We start from the raw sequence: 27,865 nt of genomic DNA, 5'->3' as shown, positions 1-27,865 counted from the left end.
ACGAGCTGAAGTGCCGTTCACTGCCTTGCGGCGAAGCATAAAAGAGTCCGGTATAGTTTTGATTGTAGCTTCGTAACGGGATCAAAGTTTTGAATTATGAGAACAAGTACGAAACTAACGTAGCGTGTAACGTAATTTGAAGCGAAGTTGTTTTGGCGTTTTAGTGCCCCTTTAAGTTCGCCACTGCACTTGGCGACGTCGTCTCCGTGACCTGGACGCGATGAGAGCATTTTCATAGCTATCTTCACAAACTGCACTACCACCGCACAGCCGGGTAGAAGCAGAATCTGCTCCTTCATCCAAGGTCATGCGGGGAGGTATTTAAGTATTTCTTTTTAGTGCCCATGAGCAGCAGAGCCTTTATAATGATGCACTTATAAAAACACAGAAAATTATCGCAAAGAATATTAAGACAGTTGCAAGCAATCAACTGTAACGATTATACGTAACAGCTTTACGAATGTCATAATTAAAAATACAAACGGCTGAAAAATGTCTCAAGTATGTGAGCATAATTCCCGTGATAGGGGAGAGGTGAGAACGAACTTCGACATGAAACACTGAAGAACCACAAAATGATTAGAAAGGAACACGGACTGTAATAGATGCTGACAACTCCGTACAATTTACAACATACCGTGAATGCGTTTAAAAAGGAAAAAGACATCGCGAGACGCCCTGCTCGAGTACAAAGTACTTATACCTGGCATATCCAGTAGACTACCCTACTACCCACTGCTAGGTGGTTGCTGTCAGATATTGTCCCAGGATGTTCCGGCAGGGCTTCCACTCAAGTCGGCTCAGGACGTTACTATACCCACTCCTTCCAGTCTGCACACCGCTCATAGCTACAGTTATTTCGAGGAGGGAACACGAAATAAAAAAAAAATTAAAAAAGAAAAGAAAAGAACACCGTGTGCCGACATTGCAAGCTTTGTTCACAGGCTTATCGAAATTACCCTCAGAGAGCGAAGACGAAGCCATCCTTCCATCGAGCTCTGTCGTGGATCAGACGGAAAGCGTCCAGACAGAATTTAGCATCATTGAGCGCGCGAGATGGTGTCTTTGTTGAGGCCGGCTTCCGCGTTGAACAGCCTAACGAGGTGGATCGGTCACGTACAGCGCATGCCCCTTTTTACTTTGTGCCATTATTTTAGCATCCTATTGTCTTTGCACAAGGGGGGGGGGGGAGACATTGTGTGACCGAGAGAGCCTCCTTTGGGAAGTTTATGTATATACCTTGCGGGCGTGGCGTCGTCGTCGATGTTGCGTTGTTTTGCGGAATACACTCGTTTACAAAGAAGCGCTGTTCCGTATCCGAAGCGAGGGAGGATTGAATGGAGTTTGGAGAAAGTGTAACCATGAAAGGGGTGTGTAAGAGGGTTGGTCAGGCAGATGGTCCTTTCAAGCAAAGCTGACTATCCGGCGAAAGCTTGTATGGGCGGAGAAGCCGATCGGAACGTGTTCATGCCACAAAAGAGACTTTTATGGTGCCCAAGTGGTACCCACCACCAGTGAAATTCAGGGTCGTCACTGCGCAATCCGTGTTTGGGTGCCCCAAACTCGCTTGAAAGTGAGCTTGCGTCGCCCCACGCTACGCTACGCGAGATGTTACAAGAGTCCTAGAATCAAGGAAAAGTAAAGGAAAGAAACATCGTTTAGCGCAACAAATTCAACAGCGCCGTTCTGGAGTAAGACTCGTATGTTTCAGATTCGTTTTTTTTTTTTTTAATAAAGTCAGATATTTCTGAAACACGACTTAACGCGCTTTTTCACGTTACTCTTCTTTGTGGTTATCTGTATTGTTCTAATTGCTGTATAGACGCGTTATTGTTCAGTCTCGTAGGCTCTGTCTACCTGTACGATTTCAGAGCTTAGTTTGTGCTGCATTATATTCACCGTGTTGCGAAGAGGAAATTAAGAGCTCACTGAAAACTTATCAAGCCGATCACGCTTAATTTATTCCCATACCTTCATTTCTTTTCAACTCTGTTTTGCCATCTGGGATGAAATAAAGCTGCTACTTCTAATAATTTGTTGGAAAAAAAAGGAAGAAAAAAGCCAGGACTTTTCTATCACCCCTGTCGATACCACTGCTGAACACAGCACCTAATTACTGTGAATTCTACAGGTCCATACTCATGTGTGCCTTTATCGATAATAAGGGTTACGTTATGCAAACCGGTCGTGCATATTACACCGCGCAAAATGTCGTTTTCCGTTTTCAACGAAGACTGTTCGACGTCCTTTCTTTCTCTAGCTGAAGACATCCACGTGGTCCAATATCATTTAAAGGACGCACCTCCAGTAAGGTATAACGCTACACATCTCCCACTCGGTTCAACCAAACCAAAGAAAGAAAGAAAAAAAACGTGGCCTTTATAGCCAGAGGAGTCGCAGCGGTCATTCCACTTTGCGGTAATGGGAAGTTTGTTGGCTGCGCGAATGTAAATTAGATCGGGTAACCGCTGTTGGAATCCGGTTTACGCCTCTCATGGTCACTGCTAGCGCTTCCGTAGAGCTGGGGGGCGAGAGTACACCGAAAGGACACTCTTTTTATGCGTGTCGTCCGTGCAGGTAACAGACTGTTGGCGGGGGAACTGGACCTCCTTACACGCTCTTTTCAGCGTAGAGAATTTCTCGTCCGCGGAAGTCAGCTTGTATACTCCCAAAACGAGGAGACTTGACTCCTCCATAGGACGGTAGTTTCGAATAGACTGGGCCGCCGTCATGTTGGAACGACGGCGGAGTTTTCTTTCGGTTTTCATTCATTGCCTTACGTTATTTAAAAGATTATTAACGTCGAAAATGTGAAAAATTTAAATTAGAGGGCGCTGGTCAGTGGGGGTCAGCGCCCTGTCCCTTTGCCGCCGTAAACCAGTTCCCCAGGAGAATTGGGGATAGAAGGAGAGGCCGAATAATGACCGAGCCAGGAGTAACGCTTTTCACAGCCCTGAACAGCCGAGTTGCAGACGGCAGCTAAGTAGCAGTCATTTCTCTGAACCAATCAGCGTGCGCGGACCCTGTAGCGTCAGCGCGAGGTCGCAGGCAGATCACAGGCTGACACTGCTTTCCACCACCGTTGCGCACGGTCGCTTTTTGCGGCGTACTAAATTCAATTTCTGCGATAATTATGACTGTTGTGTGAATTACTTCTCATGGTGCATCTTACTGGTCTACTTAACAGTTTTATAAGAAGAAAACAGGGTGTTAAAAATCACTTCTGTGCTACTTTAACAATTAATATTCGCAGAGTATAAAGGGTGAACCGCATGGCACGAAAAACTGTCCGAAAACTGTCCGAACCGAAATCGGGACCGAACTTTTTTCTGTGCATCACCGCATGCTACCGAAATGCACCCCGAATTTCGGCCGAAGACTTCTGGCCTTGGGGAACATCGCCTTTCAACCATACAGGTCAATGAGATAATCCCCGTATTCATAGGGGTAGAAGTCGCACACACGGCAACAGTCAACTCCATTGCTACGTCATCGTTGCTATGGTTCTCCTTCCGGCTGGATAGCCATTGGATGCTTCTACTTTTTCGGTTGGCGTCACTTCCCATTTCGGAGGAGAAATCTGGCTGGGCCAGATCGGGCCGAATTCGGCACGGAATTCTGTTCTCCGAAAAAGTTCGGTCCCGAATTCGGTTCGGAAAGAATTCGGACGCTTTTCGGGCCATGCGGTTCACGCTTAAGAAACGTCCAATTACAGGGTGAATGCGATGAGAGCTAGGGCCGACAAAACATTCGCCACTGCTGCAAATCCGCTAGCGAGTGACGCCATGGCCGCTGATTAACAGACAGCGGACAAAAATCCGTATCCGACAGATATTTCTGACGTCCCTGTGGCACCAAACTACTGGCGCCCTCAGCAGTAATTCGAACCCGCTACCTTGGTTAAAGGTTAAGTCGTTCTCACCGGCGACATGAAAAGCCGTCGCTTATCCATCCAGAATAATCCACGGGGAATAGAACACCCCTTTCGAAGATCCACTCGTTTCTACAAGGAATCTGAAAAAGAAAAACGTAAGTTCGTGAGTTCACACGACGTATTTTAAGCACTTTTTCTTGAACAAATATCGAGGAATACAACCAGCACACGTTGTTGGATTGCATTCATTTAAACTGATATATCTGGTTCGTTATTTCATGCCCCTCAAAGTAGTCGTGGGGAAAAAAAATTCTACATGTAGTTGCCGGTGTAGAGCACTTTGGTGTGAAGCTCTGACATCACAGGGGCCAGAGAACCTTGGTCATTCCTAGTGGTTTGTCAAGGCACGCAACCTTCCCCCCCCCCCCCCCCCCAGCCACCTGAGTGGCGGAGGCCAACAAAGGTGATTATTATAGCCTTCGTTGTGAACGAGCTTCCCATAGATACCTCTGCCACAAGGGCGGTTTTCAATGGCCATTGAACATGCACATCGCGCCATCAAGCGTGTAACGTGTCAACTCCTCAAAGAGCATTGGATCAAATGCTCTTTCAGAAGTTGACATGTTACACGCTGGACGGCGCAATGCGCATGTTCAATCCAATGGTAATTGAAGACTGCCAATAAGGTGACATCACTTTGGGTGGAGTGTGCCACTCTCCTATTGACTTGAATGAGGATATAAACACACTGCAGCCACGAACAATGACGTGGAAGGAGCTTCATCACTCCTATTACCCTCACCGGCCTGGCTGGCGGAGAAGAGCAATACCCGGAGGTTTTTTGTCTTTCGTTTACATTTTCTCAGGCAGCCAAGAAAAGCTACTACAAACAGGGGTATAATCTGCACTGAGAGGATAAAATAATCTGCATTGAGAGAATAATGAACGACACAGTTTTCACGGGAACAACGCGAAACACGACAACTCTAACGGGGCTCAAACACAAAGTCTCAGTGTGTACAGAACGGGCGCAAAGACCCGGCAGAAGGAGAACCGAATAAATTAGGAAGCGCCGCACGATATCCGTCGGCGGGACCCCCAACGGAAACCTGAGTCAGACTCCCTCCCGCTGAGATGCCCGTCTTCTGTGAGAGTAGATACTCGAAAGGAGAAACCGTTTCATCGACAACGGACACACATGCTGAATACACGAAGGGGCTTTCTTTTTTGGAAGTGTTAGTACCGCAACGCAAATGATTCAGTGTCAGTAGGTGGCATACTCTCCCAACATGCGTTAGGAGTCCATCGCACTATATGAAAGGAATTTATTGGACACTCGGGAATTGGCTCTTTCTTGATAGCCATGTTAGCACGCTGCGCAAGTAATCACTTTCCTCGCAACCCATTATCAAAGATATCATTACGTAATGAGAGTGCGTCGTCAGTCGACAAATCTGGCCGACAGCTTCGAAACACAAGAATGCCTCCTATTACTATTACTTGAGTCGCTTTTATGGATGTCAGCACACGCAGTGGAGGACAGGACGAAGGGTTAGTATGCGAGACTTCACGGGAAACTTGTGCTGTCTCGAGAAAGCCCGAGACAGGACAGCCGCTGTTTGTCTTCGAACCCAGCCCCTCCGGTTTCTTAGCATGACCTGTATGAGATACTAGGGGTGTACCTCGAAATAAAGTGATCGAAATCCCCGATGCAAAATAAACTACTGGAAATAAATGTTTTCTGACAATAAAATGCACAGTCGCGCGCGGGGACATGCCAACAGCGAACTTAGACTAACCTGGACAGATGCAAAAACCAAACTTGGACTAACCTAGTAATAAACTAACCAACAGGCTGTTCCATCCTGCCCGCCCTGCTAAGACTAACGGCCGTCAAAATGTGGCTTTCGTTCGCCAAAAAGGACTTGGATAGACATCGAAAACCCGTGAATTTGAGTGGTTAAATAGTGATGTCGGGTTTTTAGACACGGCATACAATCTCACGAAGCAATCGAACGTTCTCCCTGACTTTCTTGTTTCGAGATCGGGAATTTTGAGATCGGGAAAATTTGGAACCCCAGAAAGGGACAGAGGAGGGACGACACGACACGTTCTCGTCCCTCCTCTGTCCGTTTCTCGGGTTCCAATTTTTCGCCATGTACCAGCTGGCCTGCACCCTTGCCCTTTTGAGATCGGGAATTTAGCAACAGGGAATATCGAGACCCTCCCAGCTACTAGCAGCGAGCGGATTATGCTTCGTGGTAACAATGACCACACATACTCTACATGAAAATTCGAAAACTGGACAAGGCGAGAATATAATACCCACGCCAGACAATGGCTGCTGTAATTTGACCTTCACCTTCTAAAATCCCAGATCATTTTAGGCAGATAGAGCATTTTAAGGCCACTACACATCTCCGTGCACCAGCTCCCGTGGCGTAGTGGTTAGGATGATCGCTTTCCACGCAGAGACTGGGAGGTGACACGGGTTCGTGGTGACACAGGTGACACAGCCTGTCACCGGCTGTGCCGTCTGAGGTTTTCCCTGGGTTTTCCGAAGACTTTCCAGACGAATGTCGGCACAGTTCCCCCTGAAGTCGGCCCAGGACGCACATTAACCACCCCTGTCCCCCACTCCTTCCTGCTGTCCTCTCTCCATCTGTCCACGTCTGTACGCCGCTCATAGCCACAGATGATTCGCGGCGCTAACTAATTAAAAAAATATCTCCGTGGACAACCGCGTGACGGCACAAATATGGCGCAGGTGGAGCGTTTTCACGCGTAGAAGAGCACGTATCCACTTCATCTTGTGACGCCACGGGTTCTCAGTTCAGTTCCAATGTTGGTGTTTTATTTCCCTGCCTTCTGATTATAATTTCCCCGGGGAATTTATTTCGCGTTCGATAGAGATAAATAGGGGAAATTTCGCCAAGAACAACGACGGCTAGAAGATTCCACATCAGTTTCATTGCAATTTGGCAACGATACAACTTCCTATAGTTCAATAAAACCCATCAATAGACACTATCCAATCCTATAATCTCATTCCATCCAGAACGATAAAAACATCACGACCAGCCTATCCAAACAATGTGCATAATTCCATCCATCCATCTATAAAAAAAATTTATCTCTGCGGAGATCGAACGTTATCAGCCTCCAAGTCACAAGGCCATGTTACCTCGGCGAGCAACCTTCAGTGGCGTTACAAATCTCGAGAACCACTCAACAGCAGAGAGCGCTTTCTGTAAACAACATGTATACAGAAGTGTGCATGCGGGCAGGGCGTATAAGGCGCGTGTAATCGTACGTGGCGAAAGTTATAATAAATTTATATTTGTACTTCTTACAACTATATTCACTCAGCAAGGATTTGCAGTTATATCGTAAAGTCTCGAGAAGATTTTGAGCTTTCGTGCAGTCTGCACTATTAGGTAGATAGATATTTCATTCTTTGTAGTTTCAACACTTCCTTCGGGTGTATAGCTCGGTTACTATTTGCTTCTTGTCATTTATGATGAGAGTTTCACGATCGCAGAAAAAAGTACGAAACGCTCCAAGGATGTCTCAATGCATTGCTCGTTGGCCGCGCCGGTCCCATTCAATCGGATCCAAAATCGATGGACTTTTTTCTTTTTCTGTTCCATAAATAGGTCGGAAGCAATTAGCACCAGAAGCGACCTTTTTTTTTTCTCTCTCCTTTACTTCGAGAGAGAAGAAATGGTTTCGTTGTTCTCTAGGCGCCAGGAAAATTAAAAGGGCTGAAAAAAGCGATACTATACTTTCGGTTCTATATACGTTGGCAAAAGTCCCACCCGACAGATACAGGGCACGTCCAATGAAACCATCTATCAAGTTTAGTGGCACCGAGAAGTCTTCTTGACATTAAAATTGCAGTCGCAGAAGTCAGTTTGAGAGCGTCACTATATAGCAACGCGAGCAGTACACTGTAAAGCTCGCGAATAGTACAGCAAATGATAAGGCCGCCTTTTTTTTGTAGGTACATTTCTGTAGCGAGTACAGTCGGTATAACGTCACCAGAGTGACCAGCCACGCTTACCAGTCCAGGCTATGGCAAACACTGACATCCACTAAGCTGGATGTACCTAGCAGGGGGTACATGTGCCTCTTTCTTCCGTCTTTTTTTTTTTTTCTGCTCGAAATTTTTTATTAAAAAGCTACGAAGGCAGCAGAGATGACATTTTTGCAGGTGCGTTATACGGCCAGGCGGACGTTCTCTCGAGTATGTAACTGCTGGAGGACTAATTACTGTAAAACCCTTTAATTTCGCGGCCCTAAATTTTCGCGAATCAAGCAACAGGGATATATTCGCGACCACTAAATTTCGCTAGCTCCTGGAGCTCCTCGATCTCCTCCTTTGTTTTGAAAGTTTCGCGTGCCCTGAAAGTTCGCGAATTTTCTCGATTCCCGAAATTCGCGAAAATTAAGGGCTCGCGCCGGGTTTTAGAGCACCTAAATTCACCGACTCTTTATTTGTGGGAATTCCAGCACAAGTGAGACAGCAGAACGGGAGACAATCCCCCTTCAAAGTCATTCTATTTTTAAAAGTCCTGAACGAGCACATGCGTTGCACTGAACTTTGCTACGCAAATCAAAAGCCAAAACCAAAAAACCGTGCACTCCAGGAGAGCAATACATTCGCCTTTAGAGGCTTATATTGACCGCAAAGCGGTTGATCTCGCCAGCAGATCAGCTCATACTCCAATTAACACCATTGCTCCAAAGCACGTGACCACCTGACGAAGAAAGAACGCTAACCTAATGGTATTTGTTTCGGTTCATTTGCATCCGGATATGTTCCGGGGATATTCCAACGCACATGCGCATATCAGGATCTATCTATCTTTTTTTTTTTTTTTTAAGTGGATGGCTTTCAACGAGAATTGTCCCCCATATTTTTGCCCGAAAGCCCCCTGTTAAAAATTTAATGAACGTTAGGTGATTAGTCACCTGTAGTAACATACTGTCTTCGAGAGAATGTCCGCTAGCCGCATAACTCCACCTGCAAAAACGGTATCTATGCTGCTCGTGTAGCCCCCTCCTTTAAAAATCTGGTGCAGAAAAAAAAAAAAAAAAACATACACCATGTGTAATGAATTTATCAATTACAGATAGGCACTTTGCTTCACTGGGATTTTACTAGGCTATCAAATGCGAACCTCAGAAACGCTAAACCGTAACTGGACGCGTCGAATCCTGTGTGTCCTGCTTGCACATAAAGTAACTTTACAGTGCAGTTTCGCAGAAATGTGATCCTGAAAATTTTCCCCGACACCAAAACAAATGTTCGAAAAATTACACATTGGAGGTAAAAAGGAATGAATTTCCACTGACATTACAAAAAGAAAAGGCGATACTTCTCTTGGACATTTGTAATTTTTCTTTAAAACTCGAAGGAAATGCAGAAACCAGAAGAAAAAAAATAATTAGAAATACAAAATTTTCTAGAAACCTCAACCATCTTTTCGTAACGAAATATGAAAACCGATTCTCGTCGACATTCTGCCGTGCGAAACATTCATTCAGACAACATTCTTGCTGCAGAACTGTTATGTAAGACGTAAAGATACGATTAACCGTAACAACTTGCGGCTCATTACTTGCAGACTGAAAGGGCAAATTGCAGTTAAATATTTGAGTCCACCGAGAAGTGCGCTCGTGTAATGCGTTTAAGACATGTATTATTAAAGCAGGATTTGTTTTTTTTTTTTTTTTGGCTGTGAAACTAATCTAATCTAACCTAATTTGCGCACATATTTACACCGCCCGGTTGTAAAACCAGTGGAAATGTGGCCGTCAGGAGGAAGATGGGACTCGCCATCTCCTCCGCAGGACACAGGGAACCCCTCTTTTGTTGCCCTTCGCGAGGGGTAGTGGTGACAGGGGTCAAAACACAAAGCTGCTAACCGGCACATGTCTACAGCATCTAGTGCAGTATAAAGTTTACGGAGACCTCCACTCTTCCCAGAAGTAGCGTTCTATCGGACAGTCACAGACAAACTATGAACACAAATTTGGAAAGATAGCAGAGGTATATATACCTTCCCCCTCACCACATACCCCGACGTTGCTGCAATATCCGACCTTGAGTAAGAGCGACCGAAACGGGATATCACGTGTACGAGGAACAGGGAAGGACGCGCTTCGGTGACATCGCGTACAGCTTTTTCTTTTTTTTTTTACTACATCGAGCACGCTTTAGAAACTAGTCTCATACTTCAAACTGAACCATGGGTAAAACCAGCAATGACGCGGAAAAGATTCAACGCATTTAGCAGACGACTTGTCTGCTACGATAAATACAGGCGACGCGAACATCGGACAAACGCAGGGCAGCTTACCGTTTAGGTCAAGCTTGCGCCGTTGCCTTCACAGATCGCGCGAGCCATCCGGGGTCACATACTGAAGAAACTTGGTTGTAAAAAAAACAAAAAAAGAGCGAGCCACACTCGGCGAGAAAATATTCGCCCGAAGCGGTATCCCTCGCTCGCTGGCCAGCAAAAACAGAAAAACGCAGCAGACGAGAACCGCTTCTCCATGCGCTCCTGGAAGACCACCGCTGGAGGGACGGCGGCTTGAAAAACGCGCTCCGAGGTGGCGACACAGTCGAGTTGCGCATACATCGGAGGAGACGACAGATTTCTTATTAACCGAGGTTATTCCTTGCGCAAGTTAGATAACATCGGAAGAAGGGAGTCTTTGTTGTCGCTTTCAGATTGGAAAGAAGGACGAAGTCGGTCGAATACATATTCTGATAGACCGCATACTGGTGGGCGTAACACAATGGCACGGCGCCCAACCGTTTCGTAAGGCCCGCGTGGTGCGGGAGACAAAGCTATAACAGCTAGCTATGCGGGGGCTGATGGAGAAGTGCATGGTGATCAATAGCCTTGAACACGAACAGAACTGAATTCATTCCGCTACCGTATCACCACTACGTTTCGATAACGTGAGCTGGAAACAAATCAACCGGTGAAAAGTGCTCTGCTTCTCTGCGCCAACGTAAACGGAACTCTCTCTTCTCTTTTCCTTTTCTATAACTGCCATTCAAGTGAATCCACAGTGCGAAGCAGGTTAATGAACTCCCACTTTCCCATGGAAACGAAACAGCGCAATTTCACGATTAGCGCAGCGATAGTGATGATGATGATTGAAGTCTGCGCCAAAACGCAGGGATAGTGGGGCTTTATCTAAGACGACGTTCTCATCAATGCAGCCCATGTTACAAAAGCAAAACTGGAAAATTAACGCTGAAAGGACGCAGAAAAAAAAAAAAAAAATCCAGCAGCTGAGCCTTCCTTTTGTGAAGGTCCGACGGATACCCTTCTCAAATTGCTAAATCGATGTGGACGTTTGTGACGACGGCAACACAGTTTTCTTTTTCTTTTTTTCAGACATACAAAAATAAGAACGGTTTGAAGGGAGCGTTTTGGAAAATACAGCAGCGCGCATTTCGAGCGCTGAACGTAGTAGAGGAAAAAGTAATAATAAAGCCGCGGGGAAAAAGCAACATCGGCTACAATGTAGAACAAGGATGCTTGGCAACCATGAATTGAGCACTATTCGGTGTCGTACAATGTCTTAAACGCAGCGTCTTCGAGCTGATGGACATCAGTTGACAGATCATCGAGAAGGAGAAACGAGGGAAGGGATAGAACCGTGCAGCGTAAGCGGAAATAATTGTTTTGAGAATTGAAAATGAGTTTCTTCCCATACACAGATCAGAGTGTATTGTTTTGACTGTGGCAGCTGAGCCAAACACCTGTATCTCGGTCGCGAACCTCTACTTCGTCCGGCATGGTGCAGTAACAGAATTCGCGTCTGACTTTTTTTTTTTCTTTTTTTTTTCTGTTAATGTCACTACAGCACTCCGCTGCATGAAATTTTGCATCTGGCATCTCCCCATAACGTACAGTCGAACACCAAGTTTAATCTCAAATTCATTCTACAGTTCCAGGGTGTTCCCCTAACGTGGTTGTGACACTCCACACCACCGTTATTTCGCCGACGTAAACCCGCGGTGTTCGTCTAACAGCAAATATTGATACGTGGAAAATCGGCACCGCACCAGAACTGAAACTGGTTCGCCTGTGACGGCGGGCATCTCTGTGAGCGATGCTCCCCTGTTCCATAGACATCAGCACGGGGAGAGGTCGTGTTTCTGACAACCAGCAAGAACGACTAGGGCGCTCTCTGCTCTGCCATTACTGGTTAATCCCAGAGGCCTCTCTTGTCAACCAGTACGCGTTACAAAGTTTTTGTTTGTTTGTTTGTTTCAGGTCCACGACGCCAATGCGTGCACGACGACAAAAGTCAAATGTCTAAGTTTCATCACGTTGCTTTAAATATTGTAGCTATTCTGCTCTGGAAGGCGTTAAATTTAGCACCCGCAAGTAGAACGACCCTGGAACTGATGGCTCGGGTAAAACAGCGGCTCCACGTTGCACACATGTACACATGCACGAAATGACAATATGCGACCACCATGGCTGCACACAATAGTGCATAGGCTCGCCTCGTGCGGATGAGATCCATCGGCCGTTGAGTCTAGCAATCACGTGTGGTCTCGGAATCACGAACTCTAAAGAGGACATACGTTTGTGATGAAAGATGAAAGTCAATGAAAAGGTTAGTCACCTGTAGGACTCGAACCCACATCTTCTGGATTACCGATCCAGGGCTCTACCAACTGAGCTAAGCTAACACACCTCCCCAACGACTTCCAATGGCGCGTCATATGAAGGGACATAACAACCACTCTCTCTCTCACTCATCCCCCTTTCACTCTTACATTTTTCTCACTCATACACACAATCATACGATGGGACGCAAGCGGCAACTGTTGAACATGAGAGAAGTGATATTCTGAGCCTGAACAACACAGAAAGGACAAATACATACAAAGCCTCAACTTGCCTAAGAAATTAACGATGAAAGGTTAACGTTGGGGAGGTGCGTTAGCTTAGCTCAATTGGTAGAGCCCTGGACCGGTAATCCAGAAGATGTGGCTTCGAGTCCTACAGCTGGCTAACCTTTTCATTGACTTCCATCTTTCATCGTTAGTTTCTTAGGCATTAAATTGAGGCTTTGTATGTATTTGTCCTTCTATGTTGTTCCAGCCTCAGAACATCAGTTCTCTCATGTTCATACGTTTGTGATTCGGATTTGAGCACAAACAAACGATTTCTTCATTACACGTCAACACCGCGAAGTAACTGCGGCTATACGAGCTATTAACCAGTCACTTCGCCTCAAGCTACGTCCATGATAAAGCTACGTCCATGGTATGATAAGTCCAACATCTGCGTCAATACCAACCTGCTTTTGCAGGTTTTACAGCAAGGGGCGCAACAGACCACAACAGAAAATTGGCACCACAAGTGCGGACATTCATCAGACTGTGACGTCACGACAAGTCACGTGCTTACCAGAGCCAATACGAATGGCCAAAACCCTCCTGACGTCAGAAGTACCCAGGCAGCACAGCGTAGCACTGAAAGTCGAGTGCAATGGGGTTGGACGGTATGTGTCTTACCAACGTTCTTCAGTTTCACGGGTCTGTTCCAGGCCTTCGACCTACCCGTCCACCCTCACTGCACTCGGCTTTCAGTACATTGAGCTGCTTGGGTAGACACACTGAGCTTTGTTCGAGGGATCGATGTCAAACAACGATACTTAGATTCGAATACCCCTACATGCAGTATAGCCAATGCGTGTATGGTGCAATGAACCACACCTATGAAAGTGTCACTTCAAGTACTAAGAGTGAATGATAAATACCCACATACGGTCAACGTACCGCACCAGCCTGTGCAACGTATTGATACTTCCGACTTCCTACGGAGCTATAACCTTTTCTGCATCCGGGTACCCCCCCCCCCCCCCTCCAACGTAGACCAGTTTCACGTACTGGCCACCAATGACGCGAACCGACACACTGCTAGGCTGCGAGGCATGCCAAGCACGTAATGTCCTTTACCGCCAAGATGGCGTATACCGGTATATACAGGCCATCTGGTGGATGAACTCCATAATGTCAAAGCCTGAGCCTGGGCACACACAGAGGGACGACACGAACACGATGTTCGTGTCGTCCCTCTGTGTGCCCAGACTGAGGCTTTGACATTATGAAGTCCTTTGCCGTGTCTGTTGCTTCTTTCTGCGCTGCTACGCATACATTGGTGCGACGAGCCGCATACCAATGCGAACATCCAATCGACACGGCTTTCTGACGTAAAACGGCGCATTCCAAAAATATGCGCCCGCACTTCGAGCAACAGCGAGCCTTCGCAGAAAAGGGGAAATGCCAACACGAAGTCCAGCTGACGCTTCGCACTGAAGGCTCGATATAACCTACCCGTCACGGCGCACGAAGGATGCCGTGGCCTGCCACACTTTACGACACGCTGTCTAGAGGCATGCAAGCAGAGTGCACGGAGGATTCATAGAAGTAAAGTGTCGGAGCGCTGAGGACACTTTTTTCAAGTTGCGCGTTAGCACCGGCCTCGATATGACGAAACTCTATACAACGAAATTCCCGGTACAGCGAAATAACTTTTATTCCTTGCCACCATTGGCTGCCATATTTAGTCATGCTCGACGCAATATTCGGTATGATATTCTGTACAACGGTACAAATATTCGGTACAACGAAAGAAATCGTGTTCCCTGTGAGTTTCGGTATATATCTAGGGTTCCGCGTTTTCGGCTTTAATCGAAAAACACCGAAAAACCGGGTAAATTTCCCCCATTCGGTTTTAACCAAAAAACATCTAATAAAGAGGGTCATTCCAGGAACGAGGACAGAAATACATTGCTGCACGTGCCTAGCAAGTTCTTGATACAGATAAGAAAACCATACAGAAATACCGTGGTTGTAAAAGATGTCTGTTTACCTTTTCGTTAGTCGTAAAACGCAACCGCAGCGAACAACGCCATGTTGAATGAGCGTCGTGCGGGAACTACATTGTGATTTCTATTCGCAGATAACTGTCGGGTAAACCACGTACACGCCAGGAGAAAATACGGAAAAAGGACGATTTCGTGAAAATCAATAAACACCGAAAAACATGCGCCGAATCTTTCCAAAAATAAAAACCTAAAACCTAGTTACATCGAGGTAAGAGGTGTACAAATGCTAAGAGGACAGCGGGAAGGAATCAGGGAAGGGGATCGACGCCTCGCCCGAAAACCTCGCACGGGAGAGCTGGGATTCGATCCCAGTTCTCGGAGCTACCTCGGAGCTACCACCAACTAACAGATCCTGTATCCACTCGGCCACATTTTCAGCCCTTCGTCTAGGGTCCTCTTCCCCGTGACAGCCATAAGGAGAGAAGAATATCACGAGCATAGATATTGCATCCGCTTCCTTTCGTCCAACACGAACAATATTAAGCACGACCCTCGAATGCAACGCAAACACCATCGCCGGGCAAAACTGTAGCGGTCATCCATCGAACCGCCCCACAAGCTCGACGGATGATTTCCGAAGGCGATGCCACCCCACTGAGTCACGAACAATTTTGTTGGCGCTTTTCTGCTTTCTATTATGCCGTTCACTCCCATGGAAAGAAAATGCGACAAAGCAGGAAGAGAAGGACACGCGAGACTACCACTACAAAAAAAAAAAAAAAAAAGTAAGGCAATGAGATGCATCCCCGTCTGACCTTCGCCAGCGAAGCTTTTCTTCTTCTTCACACTTTCCTTTCGAGTCATCCATCTCAAAGATTGGCGTCGGATTCGGGGTAGTCGCAACCCGGCCGTGATGAAATGTTGAAAGCGACAGAGCAACTTGTGGATGTATCTCGCGCTTTGACAAAGAGTAGAGAAATACTGCTCGTGAGCACCAATCGTGGCTATGAGTGATGCGCAGGCCTGGACCAATGGAGGTAAACATTGCTTCCAGCACCGTGTGTCGGAGATTTCCGGCGCACGTCACAAGAACCCCAGATGGTCGAAATTATCCGCAGTCCTACCCTTCTGCGTGTGCAGCATGTTGCCACATAAATATGCTGACTCATCTTACGTGTAAATCTACTCACAATTCGATTATTTTGGGAGCCTTGTACGAGAGCGTCCTGGGCCGACTTCAGGGTGAACTGCGCAGTCATCCGTCGACGGTACATTCTCTGGTATGATTTGGTTGGTAACCACCTTCTAGTGTTTAGCGTTACCTTGGAGATATCACAGACGAGGTGATGATGTATCCACCCGCTACATCGCAGCTAAAGAAGATACCGCGCTAACGCTACTTTAGATAATGTAGGTTCGATCTCTCACTTTTTCCCCCCTTTCTGTGGTTCTTTCTGGATGGCGTACGACCTCTGCCCTCACTCTGAGGCTCATAATTATATTTTCATAAAATATCAATCGCCTAAGAGTTGAAAGACGGGCCTAGCGGTATAGGTGTTTTGGAATGGTATTTGGTATTGATATGGGTATTTGGTATATGGGTTTTGGTATTGGCATGGACGAGTTTGTTGAGCTTGTCCGTGTCGACTGCTGTTTTTTATGCTCGTCCCTTGTTTGGAATATCTATCGCCTTGTGTGAGGAAGACACGATAATTAAAACAAAGTGTCGCTGAAAGGTACCGTAAAGCAGCAGTTATGTTGGCAACAGTTGGCAGTTTAACAACTTGTTGCTTGTAAACCCAGCACAATAAGTTATGCATGGGACAGGGAACGCTAAATATTTTTATACTTTCCAGTAAAATTGGGGAAACATGGCTCGGGGCGACGTCTGGTGGAAAATAATCCCAATTTTGTCAAGCAACAGTGATCTATGTTCCCGACTGGCTTCCTGCTCACAATGACTACGTCGCCGACTTCTTTCGTTTAAGACCCACTGTTATGAGCATGCAATGTAATTTAGCCACCGAAAATTGTGACGCAAGAGTACTGAGCCTATCGAACAGACAAATTTTCTGAGATCTACAGAGGCCCGGTAGACCATTCGGTAGACCCCACGGCTGTTGAACTTGATGGGCACATTGCAAAATGAACTATTATTGCAACTGCTTTACAGTACCTTTAAAATAACCTCAGCTTTCTTGGGCAAAACTAAAGTTCTCTTTGCATTTGTCCCTGTCAAATTAAACCCGGTTTTTCTTTCGAATTGTCTTTCGACAAATTCTAGAAAAGCAGACCAGAAGCGCTGTATCACCTTCCGCAGTCCACTTCATACGTCCGCAACGAATCCTACCATCACTACGCAACGAATCCTACCAAACTTCCGATGGCGGCCGAATTTGCAAGCAGCGCCGGATTGTTAATTCTCGAATTTGCGAACTCTGCATTTAGTGCGACGCAGTCAGACCGGTGCTATATCTGCTGCGATTAGGTGCTTGCCTACTTTGTCAGCGCCCAAATGCTTTGCTGTCAGTCGTGCGCCCATTCAATCTCTACTTTGCGCCATTTCCTATACGAATAACTGCATGGTACTCCTAATGGTAGAGACACAATGGCGGTTCTTAACGGTCTCACACCTCGCATAAAAGATACGCGCAATTGCAAATGTGGCGTCTAGAGCTAGATTAATATCGTCCCGCTCGAGGGCTATTATATCGTTTTCATCGATATCTCGAACGGCAATTAATAGCGCACACAACGAAACTAATACCGTTCATCGCGCAAGGCCACAATCAGTGCAAAAGAGAAAGAAAATCGCTCTTGCATTCCAGACTCCTCCTCCTGCTGAAGTATGCCTTTCTTCTCTTTCTCACTCGCTCTCCTTGGCAATGTGAGCTCATATCGAGTTCATGTCCGTTATGAGCGACGGAATATGTAAACCGCTCACGTCGACATTCTAATTGTTACGTAATAATAGCCGAGGCCAACAAAACCCGCAAGGACGAACATTAAGCCTCCCATATTTCGATTATAGAAGGCCAGTCGGCGAAAAGGGACCGGCAGCGGGATTCGAACCCTCTTGCTTCGAAGTTTGTTTGCATGACTGTTTTGAGCTTGCCTCGGGAGTCTGTCGAGGGAGGCTCGAAACAAGGCAGGAGCACTCAAACCCATATACCTCGACTGCTGATCGACTGCGCTAACCATTACACCGCGCTGGCACGAGGGAGTACTAGACATCCCATGCGTGAACAATTTTTCTGTTATTAAACGCCTCGTTTCTTCGCGGTTTTCTCCATTCTTTCTAATCGTGTCTCATCTCTCTCTTTCTTTTTTACTTGGGTCCATACGTATAATTAGTCACACTCCATATGCAAGCTATTTATGTCATGCAGAGAACTGGGATCATGCCAAGGCCAACGTTCGCGGAGAACGTCACAGTGCCCAGACTGAACATCCGACACAACAATTAAGAAAGCGAGCGACGAATAAAGGAGAGTATAGTAAAGGAGGCCAAGTGTTGCTCGCGTCCTGGACATGCTAGCGAGACAAACTGTCTCCTCAGCATTCCAATACAAGCGTCGCGCAGATCAGGTATTGATTGATCCCTCATCGCGAAGCAACTGTAAGTAGAGCGACGTACAGACGTGAACAAAACAGCAGGAAGGAGTGGGAGATGCGGGGGGTGAGCACACGTACCGGGCAGACTTCATTCGTTCAGATTTCAGACGCCATTCGTATGGAGGCCTGCCGGCAAACCGAATGGAAACTTCAGACAGCAAAGTCGGTAGCAGAACTCGAACCCACCTCATCCCAGTCATTAGGGCGATGTAGAGTCATTTGGGGCGCCCACAAGAAAGTGTGCTCCGGAGCGACGTTTCCCAACCAGGACAACTGTTTCGCTCTCATGTCAGATATCACTATGCGCGCCCCTGCTCAGCAGGTAATCTGGGGAGACAAGAATTGTCTTGTATCTCCCCAGACCCAGGGAAATGTTACCAACACCTAGCCTACACCAGCTTGCTCACATTTTATTACCATAGTACTTCGAGAGTTGTTGAATGAGCGTACTTTTTCTTTTTCTGTTACATGGTCATCCAGACTTTCTAAAAATACGAGCTTATCGAACTTCTAAAGCCACGACCATCTAGACCAGTCGTGGGTAAGTTACTGAAAAAAAAAAAAAAAATCTGAGCTACAATTTGCTAGCCTATAGAAATAGCACCCGCGTTACAGTTACTGTTTCCGAAATGTAACTAGTTCCAGATGCAGTTACCACATTAAAGTAATTTACGTTACATTTTACGAAAAAAAAGCCGAATAAATGTAACTTTGTTTTACACCTTCTGCTGTCCAAGCATATAGTTATACCGCGTTATAAACGAAGAATTTCCCATGGGTCCTAACAGCACACCGGGAGCTAAGTCTAAGGCTATCATGGCTGCGTACAAGATGACAAAATTAGAGCAATTCTTGGTTGGGAAAAACAGCATGGTATTTGAAGCCTCGACGAAATAAACGACATTAGGATTTTGATTTGATTTGACCTTACTGGCGCAAGGATAACAGGGAACGACGTTAGGAGAGTGACACGTGAGAAACATTGCCATTCCTGAGTAACTTAGTCACAGTTACTTTAACCAAAAGCAGTAATTAGTTACAAGTTACTTGTAACATAGTTACTAGTCAAGACTGATCTAGAGACGTCGATTCGACTAAAATTTTCGATTTGAAAGCTGCCCAGACTTTCTAGAAGGAAATCACCGGTTGCCAAAACCGCAACCGCGTAAGACCACGCGGGGAGCACGTAAAGGATTCACCTGCCGTGGTCTCCGCCATTATATCCTACAACTGACTGACCCTAATGTACAATCCCAGGGTCAAATGGGAGCTCCTCCCTTGGGTGTTGAGCCACCTCGATCCCAGAGATCTGAGAAAGATCCCCTCCGCTGTCACGCAGTCTGTGAGCTATAGGGCTGCATGCCGTGTGATGTCCGGAATGACGTGACGTAGTCAACCACACTGATAAGGGTCACGAACACCATTTCATGTGTCCTCTTCGCAGTGATGAGTAAAGTACACATCAAAATTGTACTTGAAGTAAAGTACAAAGTCCTTTGCGAAGTTACTTTAAAGTACTCATCAAGTACGTAACAAATTTCGCTCGTATCGCTGGACGTTTCAACAGTTGGTAGTGATGAAACGTGAGGTAATTATGTTTCGACTCTTACCTTTACAAAGCCTTTAGCTAGCAGTCTTGCGAAGTGATAGCTAGAAAACATGGATAGCTGACTCGTTTATACGAGCCGAAAGAAATGATTTTGCGACCAAGCTTTTGCAAGCAAGAGTTTGCATTGCCAGTTTGGTACTTGAAGGGAAAGTACTGAAGAAAAGTACTTCCCATCACTGCTTCTTCGAGACTGCAGACAGATAAATTTTCACAGGGAATCTACACGTGTAGCTCAACAAGCGAGTATACAACTGCAATCTCAAGATCGGTGCCCGATTGCAGCCTCTGCTTTTGAACGGCATTTACAGTAATCGGAAAAAGTCCACGTGAATACAACGCATTCTTTGGAGATCTCGCCGACAGCAGCGGCTAAGCGTAATGACTTTAATCCAGGGCCACTGATGTTGAGACGGCCCCCATTATGCGCTCTAAAGGAACGCGCATGAAGCAACGTGATTGGATGTGTGCCCTCGTTGTTCCAATAAACTGAGATTGAATTCGTTGTGAAATGACCCCATTAAAAAGCAACCGGCGAACGCATATGTAACACATTGCTTCGTCGATAGTCGAACGCGGAAACTGGATGAGCTTACGTAACGGTAACTTTCGGAAGTCGGTCCAAGTCCCGATGGGACACCACAAATCATCATCATTAAAATGAAGTGTTGCGGTATGTCGGTTAACTGATCAACTGACGTCGATTCCTATTTTGCCCTCTCTGAGGAGATTAGGTTCAGCTAGCGATAATGGCGGGTAAGAAAAAGAAGCACCGTCGAGTAGAAAATTTGTTTTTCTTTTTTATAGCTGGGGAAGTAGACCAATAACGACGAATAAAACAGGAAACGAGAAAGAAAGGAATGAAGCAAAAAGGAAGAAACCCGCCTTTTAAGGAAATCATGCTGGGGTCTCTGGTATAGCTATGAGAAAACAAGCCACAGTTTGGGACCACGATTTTTTTTCTTTTTCTTTCTGGCACTTCAATTTCAAATAAATAAATTCATAAATTCATCAGCTAGAGGAAGTCAAAGTGTTACATGAATGAGCAACATTGCTATACTGGCGACCGTAATATTCCGAAAGCCAAATATGAAGCCATTGAAACAAGAACATCTCTTCGTTTTTAATTGCGAACCCTGGGATACCGTATACACATGTAATCTGGCAGAGAGCCGATTAAATATATTATATCACACGCTCCGCGGTGTGTAGTTCCTTTTGATCAACGAAGTTCCAGAAGCAAATTACCCATGCAACCTGGAACGCAAGAAATCGTCATGGAACACGTATAAGTTGAATCATCGGCAACCATGACTGTCGGTCTCAACAACTCTCACACATTCCCTTTACTCTTCTATGCGCCCAGTACCCGAATTCATGTCATCTATATCAGAGCTGCGAAAGAATTCCGCAGGCCAGCCAGTCCGTCCAGACAATCACACAAACACATCATGCTGAACGTAACAGAAACATCAAGTTCATGCTGAACGTTAGAAGGTGGTGGGTTCAAATCATACCACCGCCTCTACTGTCAGTGGTTTTCTGGCAGACTGTCCGAATTAATGCCGGCACAGATGCCCCAGGTCGCATACTAAACCGCCGTCTCCCATTCCTTCCTGCAGTCATCTCCATCTGTCCACAGTTGCTTCACGATTCTCACACAAAACTAAAAAAACACTGACAAGTCGACAGCAACCAAAAACCACGAAGAGGGGGGAAGGGAGTTCACCGCACCAAAGATCCGAATAACCTCTATTGTGACGGACAGCGAAAAACTACTAATGGCCATTCAAAAAGAGGGACACATTCCTGACATCACTAAAATGATCCTAAAGAAAAATGAGTTGAGGTAAACGACATTCCCTCCCTTTTTCTTTCTCACGTTTGTAGCCGACACAGAAAGGGAACGTTTTCTTTTGTCGCTGTTTCAACCGCATCTCATTCGATAGAAGGTACGGGGAAGAGCGTATTTCCTAATGGCCCCAGGGAGACAAAACGTGCACGCGTCTTGAGAGGATCCAAATGATGGCTGTCGTCCTTTCAAGTTCCAAAAACTTGCGCGTTCAAAGTGCACTAAAGTGTTACGCGTAATCGCCGATTACTCAGTTCGTGCAAATACTTATACGGATGGCGATTTTGGACGCTAATTACAAATAGGGGGAGAAAAGGGATGATGAGGGAGAGAGCGAGAAACTTTCATTTACTCTTCTTCCTTTCTTCTTTTTTTTTCCAACGAACGGTAACTATCTACCTCGACACCGAATAACAATGAATGAAGATTTTCATCGTGTTCAACCTTGTTCATCGTGAACATTTTTTCGTACTCATCCCGAAGAAACTGCGGCTATCAGCAGGTGACAGCGGGAAGGAGACAACTTGTTCCGGGCACACTTCAGAAGGTAAGCCAGGACGGTCTGCCGGGAAAATCTCAAAGCACAGCCAGTGGTGGGATTCGAGCCAACCACCTTCCAGTCCTTAGGATCGTCTCGCAAAATCAACATCGTAACACTGTTGCAAAACTGTGCACACACGAGACAGTGGACGGTACTATTATATGCACGATTTTTAGTGACAAAGAGCCGATGCGAATCTTCAGCTCCTCCAACGTGTGCTGCAACACGCAGAAGCCAGTTTTGTTTCATTCCGAAACGGCATCGTATGTCTTGGGAAGCCCCGTTATGGATGAGAAAGGAACACCCAGAAGCCTCGGAAGCTTTCTAGCTACCCGAAGCATTCCACTGAAGATTATCTTCCGTTGATGGACGTGAGAGATTACATGACTCAGGCCACCGAGCGAATAGCAGGTCCATTACTGCATATCCAAGACATGAATGGAGTACCGTTCCACTACCCAAAGCCACTGATAACCGACGTCGCACCATAGCGGTCTTTGGAGGAGGAGATAGAGCGAAGCAAAGCGCTATGCACTGCTTGCTTTACGGCGTCCTTCACCAAACACATAGAGATGAGGTCTTTTTCTTTTAACAAGAAATACGGTCCTTTGAGTCAGTCACAGTCAGTTGACTCTCGTCTGTTTCTGTTCGTGCCTCCCCAGACGCAAGGGAATGTTACTAATACACCAGCTGCTTGCGATCTGTTCCTATGTTCCAGCAAGCGATTCTATTATCCAATAACTGAGGCGTGCCAATGTAACACTTATTAGCAGCTTTACGTAGCGAGACAACTATGATCACCCAAATCTCCGCCCATGCTATCTAACGTTATCTATCGTTATAATCTAGTAGATCGTGGTGGTTACGTGCGCAATTCATCTGAACAGCGTTGTGGACCCTCAACGGCATACGGACAGGGACACAGCGAGAGGGAAGGGGGATATGTTTATTTGGATAAGTAATGCATACACAGCAAGATAGTAAGGCGTTCGCGGTAACGGTTCCGAAAGGACAGTGAGCCAATCACCATTTGAAGTTGTCGACCTCATACACTTTTTTTTTAAAGGTGTATAGTAACTCCTTTTTGGGGAGTACACCCTTGCCACATATATCATTCCCTTTTGGAGAGTACAATTACTCCCAAAGGAGTCCCTTCAGGGAGTGAGGAGACCCCCTTTACTCCCTACTTGTGGGTAATTGTACACTCCAAAGGGAGTGATATATGTGGCAACGGTGTACACTCCCAAAAAATGAGTTACTGTACACCCTTTTTCTTTTTTATGAAGGGTGTATGAGGTCGGCAACTTCAAATGACAATTGTACTCTCCAAAGGGAGTGATATATGTGGCAAGGGAAAGGAGTTAAACTACACCCTTTTTTTAATAATGTAGTTTTTGTTTTCAATCTTCCGAAACTCCCTAGTGACCAATCAGAAGCAGACATCACGATCGCAGAGACCTTCGTCGAGTGACATAGTAAATAAAAGCTGGTGCTTTCACGTGCGTGTCGTCTATTAGTGTACATATTTCCAGCCAGGTGAACCATCGTTCTACCAATCAATAGGTGAACCGCTTCCATTCACCGGATTCGCAATAACGCGGCACAATCATGCTTATCAATTCGCCGACGGGAACACGGGACGCAATTAAACGAGTGGAACACAACGCACAGTGCACGCGATGCATTGTTTTCCGAAAATATGACCTAACCTTCGTGGAAGCTCCCGACAGCAGTTGGTGAACGGGTGACCGCGGTACGAACGTGACACGCAGACACTAGCACGCGACGGCCTACATTCCGCTATACAGCGAGAGGCGCATACGTCCTTTTTGTACCAAAGTCCTTTTGTAGCACTCTTTACGTAGTAACTAAGTTACAAGCAACTGTAACTAGTTAAATTTTTACAAGGAAAACTTATAACTGGTTACCGCTTTTATTTAAAATAACTAAAATATAACCGTAGTAATGGTATTGCAATGTTTTCTATGCGTCAGTTCTCTAGCGAAATTTGTCGACGCTTCCAATGCCCTGTCGTTTTTCCCAACCAGGAATTCCACTAATTTTGTCATCTCAGACGCTTCCAGGACAGCCTTAGAGACCAACTCCGACGGTCTTACAGTGACCCACAGGAAATCACCTGTTTATAAGACGGTATAATTACGCTTGCACAGTACAATCGCAAAGACAAATAAGTTATTCAATTTATTTTTAAATGTAACTGTGAAGTAACTAAGTTTGTTCAATGTAGTGAATGTAGCTCTAACTAGTTACATTTGAAACAGAGTAACTATAACTCGGTTACTATTTGGCACGGTGCAAATAAAAGTAGCGCCACAGAGTTGCAATGCGAGCAGGTTGGTTCGAGTCCCAGTGCAGGTTGAATTTGGTCTTCAGGAGGAAAAGAAGATTTGATCGGCAACTGTATGGACCGACGAGGACGTCGAAGAAATGAAAACAGCAAAGAACTGAGAGAGCTGTTCGTGGCATTCTGAGATAAATACGGTGATAACAGACTCTCAAAGAAAGTGGGTCCCAACAGCCACACTGCGCGCTCTATTTATTTTCATTTCATCGCAGATTATCTTCCCCTCATCCTGTCGCCAACGAAATATTCCTTGTTTGCTGAGGAGGGAACCTCCCCTAGCGCTTTAAGTCTCGTTTTAATGCACGTACGTTCACTTCGATGCGCATGCAAACTGTCTGTGGCATAAACTGTCGCTCTTTTATGGTAACAGCTGACTACGAGATAACTTCACATTGTTTTCCCGCGGAAGACAGAAAACTCATCCGTGCTTTTCAATAAGGAGGACGCACAACGTGCCGCAGAGAAATTTCCTGCTCGCAAAAAATTATACGCCATTGGCACGTGGCGTCATGAAAAAACGACAGCACCGACGGAACAAAAAACAATCCGAGCACCAGTGGGAAGCCAGTTAGTTCCGGCACTTAAACCCTTTTAAGACAGGGCGTGTGCTAGTTCAAGCGCCTCAGGAATAACCTCTAGCCACGGTCTAGACAGTGGCCTAGCTGTCGCCAGGATTTTTTTTCTTTTTGTGCGTTTTCTGGTAGGGAGTCGCCCAGGACCTCTCTTCCCCTCGTACTTCCTCAGTTCATCTCCGGCCAGTAATCGAATGTCTCGAAGGCGGCGAAAGCAGAAAGACCAACGTCGCTGACAGAGCGGAGGTTAGAACCAGTCTTGGGTAGTGACTTTTAGCACTTACTTCTCTACAAAATGATCTTGTAACTAACAAGTTACCGCTTCTGTTTAAAGTGACTGTAAAATGTAACTGCAACGAAGTTACTCAGGAACAATGCTTTTCACGTGTCAGTCGCCTAGCGTCGTTTTCGTCGAGGCTTCAAATGCCCTGCCGTTTTTCCCCAACTACGAATTCCACGAATTTTGTCGTCTCTCGCTGTTCGGTCCCACGGGAAATTCCCTGTTTATAACAGAGTACAAGTACGCTTGGTCGGTACAAGCAAAAACAGTTTTTGAGAGTTACATTCTTTTTCGTAAAATGTAACTGCAAAGCAGCTAAGTTACTATTTTTGCAGACTAGCTGTAACTTGGTTATTTTTAAGTAACACCCATGACTGAAGAAGAGTCAAAACGCAGGTTACTGGTGATACATGATAACAATGATTAAACGCCGAGACAAGGAATACACAGCCGATCAATATGTTTGTGGTCGTCTGCGTATTAACATTGTCTCGGGCTTTGATCATTTTCACCCATGACTGGTTGCACTCTATCAACCAAGACCCCCTTGCCCATTGTAAAACAAGAGACGCGTCTACTGTTTGTGTGAGGAGGAAGGGCGCTTGGTGGCTTTTTTTTTTTTTTTTTGTCTTTGACAGTACAAAAGCAATCTCTCAAACTGTAGCGAACACTATGCCAATGGTTCGTTGAATTTTTTATACAGAGAACAGAGCGGAAGAATGGTGAGAAGAACCCCGGCTTCGGAGGACGCTAAGTCTCAGGGAACTCATACTATGCTTGGGCCATGAAAAAAAAAAAAGAGAAAAAACTATTCTTACATAACAGCCGCGAAAACGAGGACAAGCATAACTCGTAGGTATGGGCAAGAGGTGCTCAGATGGGAAAGAAAGGGGGGGGGGGGGAAATCTTATTTAGGCACGTAACTTCACTTCTATGCCGCATTCAGGTCCCTCTCCTTATAGGCATAGAGATGTCTTTGTGACCCTTTATTGCATGTTTGACAGTAAATTTTCCAGTTAATTGCGAGTAGCAGTATAAAGTTTTGTGTTTTGACGCTGCTATCGAAGATCAGTTTAAACGGACTACCTGTGCCTTAAGACGGACTCATGCGGTCTAGTTAACTTTCGCTTCCGGAGTGAGTTGGCTGCACATAGCAGAATTGCTTTCTTCGTTTTGCTTTTCTTCCGCACTTTAAGAAAGTAACATAGTCTGCGCCAGCGTGCAGAACATGCTAGCAAACGACAAAGCCATTATTTTCATTCGCAGGGATCAGGAAAACTGCAGTAAGCATGGGAGAACTGATGTTCTGGGGCTGGAACAACATACAGGGGACAAACACATACAAGGCCTCAAGTTGCCTAAGAGTTGTAAGTTTGTCGAATTTGTTGATTGCAATCAACTTCCCGGCTGTTACTGTAGGGAATGACATCATTTTGGCCCAAATATTGCGGGCGGGCGTGCCGAGAGAAGCGATTTTATTGCATCTCCCATAGACTCCCATGTATTGAAAACCTGACAAACTTTAATTCCCTAAAAATCAATGGATCGCGTGAGGCCTTCACAAATATGTCATTCCCTAGCTAAACTCGAGGGGAACACGCCTGTACCTGCTTCGTGTAGAAATTTAGCTAGGTTTTCGAGAACCCTGCGAACGAAACCCTTATTCTCAAGGTCTCAAAGGCACCGTAGCAGACAGGCAGGTTTACGTTGGCGGCGTAGTTATACATGCGACAGGGAACGCTAAATATTTTTCACGTGCAATAAAACTTCGGGCGACGTCTGGTGGGAAATAATCCCAATAGTATGTCAAGCAACAGTGATTACGTTCCCGACTGTATTGCTGTTTCCGACTTCTTTTGTTTTAGACCCAGTGTTATGCGCATGCAATGTAGTTTTAGGCCGCGTACCCACATGCGGAGAATCTGCGCGGAAACGCGAACGCGGCGCTGTAAACTCTTGCCGCTGTGCGGGAAAAGCCACCTCCGCTTTCCGCTTTTTGGCGATCGCGCAGTGCACGATTTTTAGCGACATCCGCACATCAGGAAGTAAACGGAAGTTGCGTGCGTTCGTGTTTTCTTCCGGCCTCCAGCAATGAGAGCATTGACGGTGTCGTTGACTGGAAGGTATGTCGCAGTGATGCTCACGTTTTTCAGACGGCGAATTTATGACGGAAATAAAATGTCCTTGCTACCTACATTATATAGAGCGTTGCGTTAAAATGACTTTTTGGGTGGACACTGGAATAAAATTTGGGAGTGCAGGTAAGTAACGTGTAAGATATTGAC

General features: G+C 45.8%; 1 protein-coding gene across 5 annotated transcripts in view; it reads right to left on the bottom strand.

Moving 5' to 3' along the window:
• Positions 1 to 27,865, bottom strand: part of LOC135394161 (protein kinase C and casein kinase substrate in neurons protein 1-like) — a 79,087-nt gene that overhangs the window by 47,153 nt on the left and 4,069 nt on the right. For 4 of the 5 annotated variants that reach the window (XM_064624723.1, XM_064624726.1, XM_064624727.1 and 1 more), the window contains exon 2: positions 3,923 to 4,014. The gene's annotated coding sequence lies outside the window, so the exon portion shown is untranslated. Of the gene's footprint in view, positions 1 to 3,922; positions 4,015 to 10,239; positions 10,385 to 27,865 lie in introns of those variants that run through there. The other variant, XM_064624724.1, reaches the window with a different exon arrangement.

This window comes from Ornithodoros turicata, chromosome 5, assembly GCF_037126465.1.
Source record: "Ornithodoros turicata isolate Travis chromosome 5, ASM3712646v1, whole genome shotgun sequence".
Taxonomy (NCBI): Eukaryota; Metazoa; Arthropoda; class Arachnida; order Ixodida; family Argasidae; genus Ornithodoros; species Ornithodoros turicata.
Note: the sequence above shows the minus strand (reverse complement) of the source record. Positions and strands in the feature narration are given on the sequence as shown.